The following is an 11,356-nucleotide window of genomic DNA, read 5'->3' as shown; positions in this document are numbered from 1 at the left end:
AATGCAAGCATATATTAGCACTGCCACTGCCTTTTCTCGTAGAAATTTAATTTTTGGAATTTGAATTATACAATCTTGGATAGATATGATCTTTAAAAAGTACTTGCAAAACTTTCTAAAGTTGAGAACTACAACAAAATCCAGAAAATGTCATAACATTAGGGTATCATTACCAAGTTTTGTACTATACTATAATAAATTTATATGATGACTTTCACCACTGCTATTTACGGTAGTTCTCTGAATCGGAATTCATTTACTTCATCTTCTGCTATCTGTGAGTATAATTCTCAACATTATTTGTCCAATATACTAGCAGATATTAGCATTTCCACTGCCTTTTCTCGAAGAAATGGAATTTTTGGAACTTGAATTATACAATCTTGGATAGATATGATCTTTAAAAAGTACTTGCAAAATTTTCTAAAGTTGAGAACTACAACAAAATCAAGAAAATATCATAACATTAGGGTATTATTAGTAAGTTTTGTATTATACTAAAATAAATTTATATGATGACTGCTACCCTTGCTAATTTCGGCACTTCTCTGAAGCGGAATCTGTTTACTTCATCTTATGCTGTCTGTGCGTATAATTCTCAACATTATTAGTCCAAAATGCAAGCAGATATTAGCGCTGCCACTCTCTTTTCTCGTAGAAATTTAATTTTTGGAATGTGAATTATACATTCTTGGATAGGTATTTACATTACACATAAGTCGCACAACTTTTCTAAAATTGAGAACTACAACAAATTCAATAAAATGTCATAACATTAGGGTTTTATTAGCAAGTTTTGTATTATACTAAAATAAATTTATATGATGACGGCTATAATGCTGATTTCGGCACTTCTCTGAAGCGGAATTTGTTTACTTCATCTTATGCTGTCTGTGCGTAAAATTCTCAACATTATTAGTCCAAAATGCAAGCAAATATTAGCATTTCCACTGCCTTTTCTCGTAGAAATTTAATTTTTGGAATTTGAATTATACATTCTTGGATAGGTATTTACATAACACATTAGTCGCACAACTTTTCTAAAATTGTGAACTACTCCAAAATCAAGAAAATTTCATAACATTAGGGTTTCTTTACCAAGTTTTGTATTATACTATAATAAATTTATATGATGACACTCACTACTGCTATTTACTAAAATACTAGCAGTTGTTATCATTTCCACTGCCTTTTTTCGTAGAAATGGAACTTTTGTATTTTTAATTATACAATCTTGGATAGATACGATCTTTAAAAAGTACTTGCACAACTTTCTAAAGTTGAGAACTACAACAAAATCCAGAAAATGTCATAACATTAGGGTATCATTACCAAGTTTTGTATTATACTAAAATTAATTTATATGATGACTGCTACCCTTGCTAATTTCGGCACTTCTCTGAAGCGGAATTTGTTTACTTCATCTTATGCTATCTGTGAGTATAATTCTCAACATTATTTGTCCAATATACTAGCAGATATTAGCACTGCCACTGCCTTTTCTCGTAGAAATGTAATTTTTGGAACTTGAAGTATACAGACTAGGATTGGTATTTTCATTACATAGTAATCGCACAACTTTTCTAAATTTGTGAACTACGCCAAATTCAAGAAAATGTCATAACATTAGGGTTTCATTACCAAGTTTTGTATTATACTATAATAAATTTATATGATGACACTCAACACAGCTATTTACGGTACTTCTCTGAGTCGGAATTTATTTACTTCATCTTCTGCTATCTGTGAGTATAATTCTCAACATTATTTGTCCAATATACTAGCAGATATTATCATTTCCACTGCCTTTTCTCGAAGAAATGGAATATTTGAACTTGAATTATACATTCTTGGATAGATATTATCATTACGGAGTACTTGCTCTACTTTTCTAAAATTGAGAACTACATCAAAATCCAGAAAATGTCATAACATTAGGGTATCATAACCAAGTTTTGTATTATACTATAATAAAATTATATGATGCTACTCAGCACAGCTATTTACGTTAGTTCTCTGAATAAGAATTCATTTAATTCATCTTCTGCTATCTGTGAGTGTAATTCTCAACATTATTTGTCCAATATACAAGCAGATATTAGCACTGCCACTGCCTTTTCTCGTAGAAATGGAATATTTGAACTTGAATTATACATTCTTGGATAGATATTATCATTACGGAGTACTTGCTCTACTTTTCTAAAATTGAGAACTACATCAAAATCCAGAAAATGTCATAACATTAGGGTATCATAACCAAGTTTTGTATTATACTATAATAAATTTATATGATGACACTCAACACTGCTAATTTCGGCACTTCTCTGAAGCGGAATCTGTTTACTTCATCTTATGCTGTCTGTGCGTATAATTCTCAACATTATTAGTCCAAAATGCAAGCAAATATTAGCATTTCCACTGCCTTTTCTCGTAGAAATTTAATTTTTGGAATTTGAATTATACATTCTTGGATAGGTATTTACATAACACATTAGTCGCACAACTTTTCTAAAATTGTGAACTACTCCAAAATCAAGAAAATTTCATAACATTAGGGTTTCTTTACCAAGTTTTGTATTATACTATAATAAATTTATATGATGACACTCACTACTGCTATTTACTAAAATACTAGCAGTTGTTATCATTTCCACTGCCTTTTTTCGTAGAAATGGAACTTTTGTATTTTTAATTATAGAATCTTGGATAGATACGATCTTTAAAAAGTACTTGCACAACTTTCTAAAGTTGAGAACTACAACAAAATCCAGAAAATGTCATAACATTAGGGTATCATTACCAAGTTTTGTATTATACTAAAATTAATTTATATGATGACTGCTACCCTTGCTAATTTCGGCACTTCTCTGAAGCGGAATTTGTTTACTTCATCTTATGCTATCTGTGAGTATAATTCTCAACATTATTTGTCCAATATACTAGCAGATATTAGCACTGCCACTGCCTTTTCTCGTAGAAATGTAATTTTTGGAACTTGAAGTATACAGACTAGGATTGGTATTTTCATTACATAGTAATCGCACAACTTTTCTAAATTTGTGAACTACGCCAAATTCAAGAAAATGTCATAACATTAGGGTTTCATTACCAAGTTTTGTATTATACTATAATAAATTTATATGATGACACTCAACACAGCTATTTACGGTACTTCTCTGAGTCGGAATTTATTTACTTCATCTTCTGCTATCTGTGAGTATAATTCTCAACATTATTTGTCCAATATACTAGCAGATATTATCATTTCCACTGCCTTTTCTCGAAGAAATGGAATATTTGAACTTGAATTATACATTCTTGGATAGATATTATCATTACGGAGTACTTGCTCTACTTTTCTAAAATTGAGAACTACATCAAAATCCAGAAAATGTCATAACATTAGGGTATCATAACCAAGTTTTGTATTATACTATAATAAAATTATATGATGCTACTCAGCACAGCTATTTACGTTAGTTCTCTGAATAAGAATTCATTTAATTCATCTTCTGCTATCTGTGAGTGTAATTCTCAACATTATTTGTCCAATATACAAGCAGATATTAGCACTGCCACTGCCTTTTCTCGTAGAAATGGAATATTTGAACTTGAATTATACATTCTTGGATAGATATTATCATTACTGAGTACTTGCTCTACTTTTCTAAAATTGAGAACTACATCAAAATCCAGAAAATGTCATAACATTAGGGTATCATAACCAAGTTTTGTATTATACTATAATAAATTTATATGATGACACTCAACACTGCTAATTTCGGCACTTCTCTGAAGCGGAATCTGTTTACTTCATCTTATGCTGTCTGTGCGTATAATTCTCAACATTATTAGTCCAAAATGCAAGCAAATATTAGCATTTCCACTGCCTTTTCTCGTAGAAATTTAATTTTTGGAATTTGAATTATACATTCTTGGATAGGTATTTACATAACACATTAGTCGCACAACTTTTCTAAAATTGTGAACTACTCCAAAATCAAGAAAATTTCATAACATTAGGGTTTCTTTACCAAGTTTTGTATTATACTATAATAAATTTATATGATGACACTCACCACTGCTATTTACTAAAATACTAGCAGTTGTTACCATTTCCACTGCCTTTTTTCATAGAAATGGAACTTTTGTATTTTTAATTATACAATCTTGGATAGATACGATCTTTAAAAAGTACTTGCACAACTTTCTAAAGTTGAGAACTACAACAAAATCCAGAAAATGTCATAACATTAGGGTATCATTACCAAGTTTTGTATTATACTAAAATTAATTTATATGATGACTGCTACCCTTGCTAATTTCGGCACTTCTCTGAAGCGGAATTTGTTTACTTCATCTTATGCTATCTGTGAGTATAATTCTCAACATTATTTGTCCAATATACTAGCAGATATTAGCACTGCCACTGCCTTTTCTCGTAGAAATGTAATTTTTGGAACTTGAAGTATACAGACTAGGATTGGTATTTTCATTACATAGTAATCGCACAACTTTTCTAAATTTGTGAACTACGCCAAATTCAAGAAAATGTCATAACATTAGGGTTTCATTACCAAGTTTTGTATTATACTATAATAAATTTATATGATGACACTCAACACAGCTATTTACGGTACTTCTCTGAGTCGGAATTTATTTACTTCATCTTCTGCTATCTGTGAGTATAATTCTCAACATTATTTGTCCAATATACTAGCAGATATTATCATTTCCACTGCCTTTTCTCGAAGAAATGGAATATTTGAACTTGAATTATACATTCTTGGATAGATATTATCATTACGGAGTACTTGCTCTACTTTTCTAAAATTGAGAACTACATCAAAATCCAGAAAATGTCATAACATTAGGGTATCATAACCAAGTTTTGTATTATACTATAATAAAATTATATGATGCTACTCAGCACAGCTATTTACGTTAGTTCTCTGAATAAGAATTCATTTAATTCATCTTCTGCTATCTGTGAGTGTAATTCTCAACATTATTTGTCCAATATACAAGCAGATATTAGCACTGCCACTGCCTTTTCTCGTAGAAATGGAATATTTGAACTTGAATTATACATTCTTGGATAGATATTATCATTACGGAGTACTTGCTCTACTTTTCTAAAATTGAGAACTACATCAAAATCCAGAAAATGTCATAACATTAGGGTATCATAACCAAGTTTTGTATTATACTATAATAAATTTATATGATGACACTCAACACTGCTAATTTCGGCACTTCTCTGAAGCGGAATCTGTTTACTTCATCTTATGCTGTCTGTGCGTATAATTCTCAACATTATTAGTCCAAAATGCAAGCAAATATTAGCATTTCCACTGCCTTTTCTCGTAGAAATTTAATTTTTGGAATGTGAATTATACAATCTTGGATAGATATGATCTTTAAAAAGTACTTGCAAAACTTTCTAAAGTTGAGAACTACAACAAAATCCAGAAAATATCATAACATTAGGGTTTTATTAGCAAGTTTTGTATTATACTAAAATAAATTTATATGATGACTGCTACCCTTGCTAATTTCGGCACTTCTCTGAAGCGAAATCTGTTTACTTCATCTTATGCTGTCTGTGCGTATAATTCTCAACATTATTAGTCCAAAATGCAAGCATATATTAGCACTGCCACTGCCTTTTCTCGTAGAAATTTAATTTTTGGAATTTGAATTATACAATCTTGGATAGATATGATCTTTAAAAAGTACTTGCAAAACTTTCTAAAGTCGAGAACTACAACAAAATCCAGAAAATGTCATAACATTAGGGTATCATTACCAAGTTTTGTATTATACTATAATAAATTTATATGATGACACTCACCACTGCTATTTACTAAAATACTAGCAGTTGTTACCATTTCCACTGCCTTTTTTCGTAGAAATGGAACTTTTGTATTTTTAATTATACAATCTTGGATAGATACGATCTTTTAAAAGTACTTGCACAACTTTCTAAAGTTGAGAACTACAACAAAATCCAGAAAATGTCATAACATTAGGGTATCATTACCAAGTTTTGTATTATACTAAAACTAATTTATATGATGACTGCTACCCTTGCTAATTTCGGCACTTCTCTGAAGCGGAATCTGTTTACTTCATCTTATGCTGTCTGTGCGTATAATTCTCAACAGTATTAGTCCAAAATACTAGCAAATATTAGCATTTCCACTGCCTTTTCTCGTAGAAATGGAACTTTTGGGAATTTGAATTATACATTCTTGGATAGATATTATCATTACAAAGTAATCACACAACTTTTCTAAAATTGAGAACTACAACAAAATCAAGAAAAAAGCATAACATTAGGGCTTTTTTTGAGTGTTACAAAGTTTTGTATTATATTATAATATATTTTTATGATGATTGTCACCTCCGCTACTTTACTTAGGGTACTTCTCTCAAACGGAATTTATTGACTTCATCTTCCGCTATCTTTAAGAATAATACTGAACGTTATTAGTTGAAAATATTAGATGATTTTACCATTTCCACAGCCATTTTCTGGTAGTTATGGGAATTCGGGAATTTGAATTATACAATCTTGGGAAGATATTTTTTTTACAAAGTACTTGCACTACTTTTCTAAAATTTAGAACTACAACAAAATCAAGAAAAAAGCCTAACATTAGTGCTTTGTATAATACTCGACGTTATTAGTTCAACATATTAGATATTAGCATTCCCACAGCAATTTCTGGTAGAAATGGAAATTTTGGAGTTTGAATTGTACATTCTTATTCTCTTAACACTACCATAGTCATAAAGCATTTAACTGAAGTTTTTTCTAGATTGGGTGTACCTAAATAAATTACATCTGATGGTGCTAAATGTTTTTCTATTGAAGTTTTCCAATCATTCTTAAAAATGTATGGTATTATGCATTTAGTTGGAGCCTCTTACCATCCGCAAAGTAATGGTGCTGCTGAAAGCACTGTAAAAATAGTTAAAAATTTTACTAAAGAAATTGTATAAATTCCTGTCAAATCTGATCTTGATGAACTGAGTAAATTTTTGTTTCAATACAGAAACACTCCTCACACTACCACAAAGGAAATTCCTATTAAGGTTCTATTATGCAAGTCAGTAAGATTTATAATTTACTCAAACCAGAAACTGACGACATAGTCCTAGGTACACAAATTACTCAAATTAAAAATAGCGGAAGGTGAGATGTTACTTTTGATGTAAATGAAAAAGTGTTAGTAAGGGATTATAGATCTCCATGTTCCAAGTGGAAAACAGCTGTAGTAACAAAATAGAAACTATCAGGTCACTACAGATGAAATTCACATTTGGAAACGTCATGTAATTCAAATGTTAAAAATTAAACAATCCAATCATGAACAAATTTCTAATTCTAACACTAATTCAAATAATAATAGTTATAAAAGTCCAATTTCTGAAACAACCTTAAATACCACTAATAACAAACAAAGACCTAAGTGAACTATTAGGAAACCAGCTAAATATTATCAATAACTTTTTTTTAAGTAATTTAGGTCACCTAATAACACTACCTCGCCTCGCACAAAAAAAACAAACGAGCTGTAAAATTTCTCTTCACCAAACCGCTACTCTCTTATCAGCACCGACGAAGATAACACGGATATTGAGATTAACTAGGGTTGCCAACCGGCCGGTTTTTGACCGGCCTAGCCGGAAATTAAGGTTGATGGCCGGTTGCCGGTAACAACCCTCTACCGGCCTTTAAAAAACCGGTAATTTAAAATTTATCATTGAGTTTTAACTTGTAAGAAAAATAATAATAATTAGTATTGGTGTGTTTATAAAATGCAAGAGAATTTAATAAACTTGTATTGATTATAAATACTAGTATTTATCACGAACTATGATCATAATCATAGTTCGTGGTATTTTTAAATTATAAATTATAATCAATGGTAAAACCTAATTTACGATATGATAACTATCGAAGTCGGCAATTCTCGGTATTCCTCATCGGCACGACAATATTATTATTAGTAGTCTTTTAGAATAGTATTTATAAACTTATGATACGATATTACGAATTATACAATATATATTTAATGTTACAACACAATCAGTAAATTTAGTATTTAGTTTCCCGTTGGCGTCAGTGCATCACAGTGTAGTATGTACGTATTTCGATCGGGTTTGTGTGTTTATTTTGTATCCATTTTTATTTGTTAAAATGAGTGACAGTGATTCTAATAATTACGATAAACCAACCACCCCATTAAAAAAGAGACGTTTACGAAATTGTATATTCAATGACAATTGGATGAAAGACTCTAGATTTTCTAATTGGCTTGCTAAACATGACGATATAAATAAGGCTCGTTGTATTTATTGTATGAATGTATTTAGTGTAAAATATGACGGCGTTAACGCAGTTCAGTCCCATTCAAATTCGAAAAAACATATTTCAACTGTCCAAAGTAGACAAAAATCAGCGGTAATAAAAAATTATTTTGTTACTCAAGACATAAAAGAGAATGACGCAGTTGCCGCGATAGAACTTAGTAAGTGTTTTCACTGTGTTAAGCATCATCATAGCTATTTATCAACTGATTGTGGCGTAAAATTGGAATTAAAACATTTTAGTGATGCTACTTTGGCCAAAAAAATTAGACTTGGTAGAACAAAGATGGAAGCTCTTGTACAAAATGTGCTTTGTCCTTTTGCAATCGAAGTTCCCCTTAAAAAACTTAAATATCCAATAAATTTACCGTTTTCTTTATCAACTGATGCATCAAATAAAGGCAATCGCAAATTTTTTCCTTTGGCAGTGAGATTTTTTGACTTAGAAAAAGGGGCTAAAGATTATCTTTTGGATTTTTATGAAGAACCCGATGAAACTTCTGAATCAATTTTTAACACTATTTTACGTGCTATTGAAAATTTTGGCTTAGATATTCAAAATATCACGGCTTTTGGAGCAGATAACGCTTCAGTGAATTATGGCAAAAATTGTTCTGTTTACGAAAAATTGTTAAAAAAAAAACCATCCATAATAAAAGCTAATTGTAATTGTCATGTACTGCATAATACAGCTAAGCATAGTCTAAAATTGTTAAAATATGACGTTGAAACATTAGTAATAAAAGTTTTTAATGAGTTTTCTATTAGTGCTAAAAGAATAACGGAACTTAAGGACTGTTTTGAATTTGTTCAACAAGATTTTCATAACGTATTACGTCATATTTCCGTCAGGTGGCTCAGTTTATATACGGCTGTCGATCGTTTAATTCTAAATTGGAGTGCGATTAAAATATATTTTTTAAAAAAAGGTAAAAATAATTGTGATAGAATAATTTGGAAATTTATTAAAGACCAAGTTGATGGACTTTCAAAGCAGCTAACCCTCAGTGAATGCTATATCTGGTTTGTTCACCACATTTTATCAGTATTTCAAAAGTCTATATTGATGTTAGAGAAAAAAAATTTAAATGCAACTGATGTATTTGATATAATGAATGACTTGAGAAATCAAATCTCAAATCGTAAAAATGACGAGTTTTTTGGAATAACTGTTACAACTACATTAAATGGTCTAACATTAACTGAGAAAAATGAATTTAAGACGAGTGCACTTCTTACTTATCAACGGGCTATTGATTATCTTGAAAAGTGGTTTAATTTTGAAAGTTCTCCGTTCAAATTATTTACGTGTTTAAAATTACATAATAAAATACCAAGTATAATGGAGTTATCAATTCTAGCAAAATGTATTGGAATTCAAGTGAATGAAAATGAACTTTACGATGAAATTAATTTATTAAAATTAATGCCAGATAACGTGCTTAATAATTGTGAGTTAACTAGCTCTGAAAAATGGATAAAATTTTTCCAAATGTCATCTGTGGAAGTTCCAAATTTAAAAAGCATTGTGAGATATGTATATTCAGTACCATGTAGTAATGCTTTTGTCGAACGAATATTCAGTCATATGAATGGTTTATGGACAGAAGAAAGAAACAGGCTTGGTGTTGATACGGTAAAAGCAGAACTCGTTATCCAAAATAATCTTCTGTTCTCGTGTTCTGAATTTTTTGACTTTGTTAAGGACCAAACAGATTTGCTAGCTGCAGCGAGACTGTGTACGAAGTACAAGTTTAAGAAATAATTTCTACAATATTTAATATAATACTATTTTCCAAGCTATTTTCATTTTTATATTATTTAAAATAACAAAAGCAATGTTATTATATTAGTTTAACTTATTACAAAACATTACCAACTGTATTCAATTTACTTATTATTTTTAATTTTTTATCAACAAAAGCATTGTTATTTTGTTAATATTTATTATCTACAAATAAAAGAATGGATTTAATTTAAACAATTTTTTTGATGACACGTGAATAATTATAATAATAGTTAGTGGACAAACGAACGTAATTGTTAAGGGGTGGATACGGTTAAAGCCGAATTAGTAATAAGAAAATTATGACCTTTTTTTTGTACCTTGGGCTTTGGGCCGGTATTTTCCTAATTTGAAGTTGGCAACCCTAAGATTAACACAGCAATCAACGAGTCACTTCCACCACTAATTTTCTTAACATCTCCGATTAATTTCATCACTCTGTGTAAAAACCTGGAACAAATAACGAATACTGAGGGTTTCTTTTGCAAGTCAAACTCAAAAAATATAAAAATAAACCTTCACTCAGCCAGTTCTTACCGTGCCGCTATAACATTATTCAACAAGAACAAATTTGATTACCATACGTACCAGACACACGAAGAAAAATCCTACAGTGTCGTTGTTAGGAATCTGCATCCTACAATCCCTACTGATTATATTAAAGAAGAAATTGAAAAACATGGTTTTATGGTAAAAAATGTCACTAACATCTTAAAATCTCAATCAAAAGAACGCCTTCCGCTATTCTTTGTAGACCTAAACCCATCTCCAAACAACCAAGACATCTACAAGATAAACAATATATGTTTCACTAAAGTCAAATTCGAAGCCCCACACATCAGACGTGATCTAGTCCAATGCCAACAGTACGGCCACACTAAAACATATTGTAATCATCTGCCTAAATGCGTCCGTTGCGGCGAAAATCATACCTCGGACCAGTGCTCCAAGTCAAAGGACCTACCTGCAAGATGTGCACTTTGCAGTAATGCCCATCCGGCAAACTACAGAGGATGCACTGTCCACAAAGACCTCCAACGTTTCCGTAAAAAACAACAACCGATCACCATCTCAAGACCGACGACAGAATACTCCAGCACACCTCAAGTCCAAACCAACATCCAAGTCAACCCCAGGAGCATCAAATCTGAGCAATGCTCCCGCAAGATCTCTAAATGAACACAGCGACAC

The sequence above is a fragment of the Rhopalosiphum padi genome, chromosome 3 (genome assembly GCF_020882245.1).
Source record: "Rhopalosiphum padi isolate XX-2018 chromosome 3, ASM2088224v1, whole genome shotgun sequence".
Classification (NCBI taxonomy): Eukaryota; Metazoa; Arthropoda; class Insecta; order Hemiptera; family Aphididae; genus Rhopalosiphum; species Rhopalosiphum padi.
The sequence above is the reverse complement of the archived record's forward strand: the minus strand, read 5'-3'. Positions refer to the sequence as shown.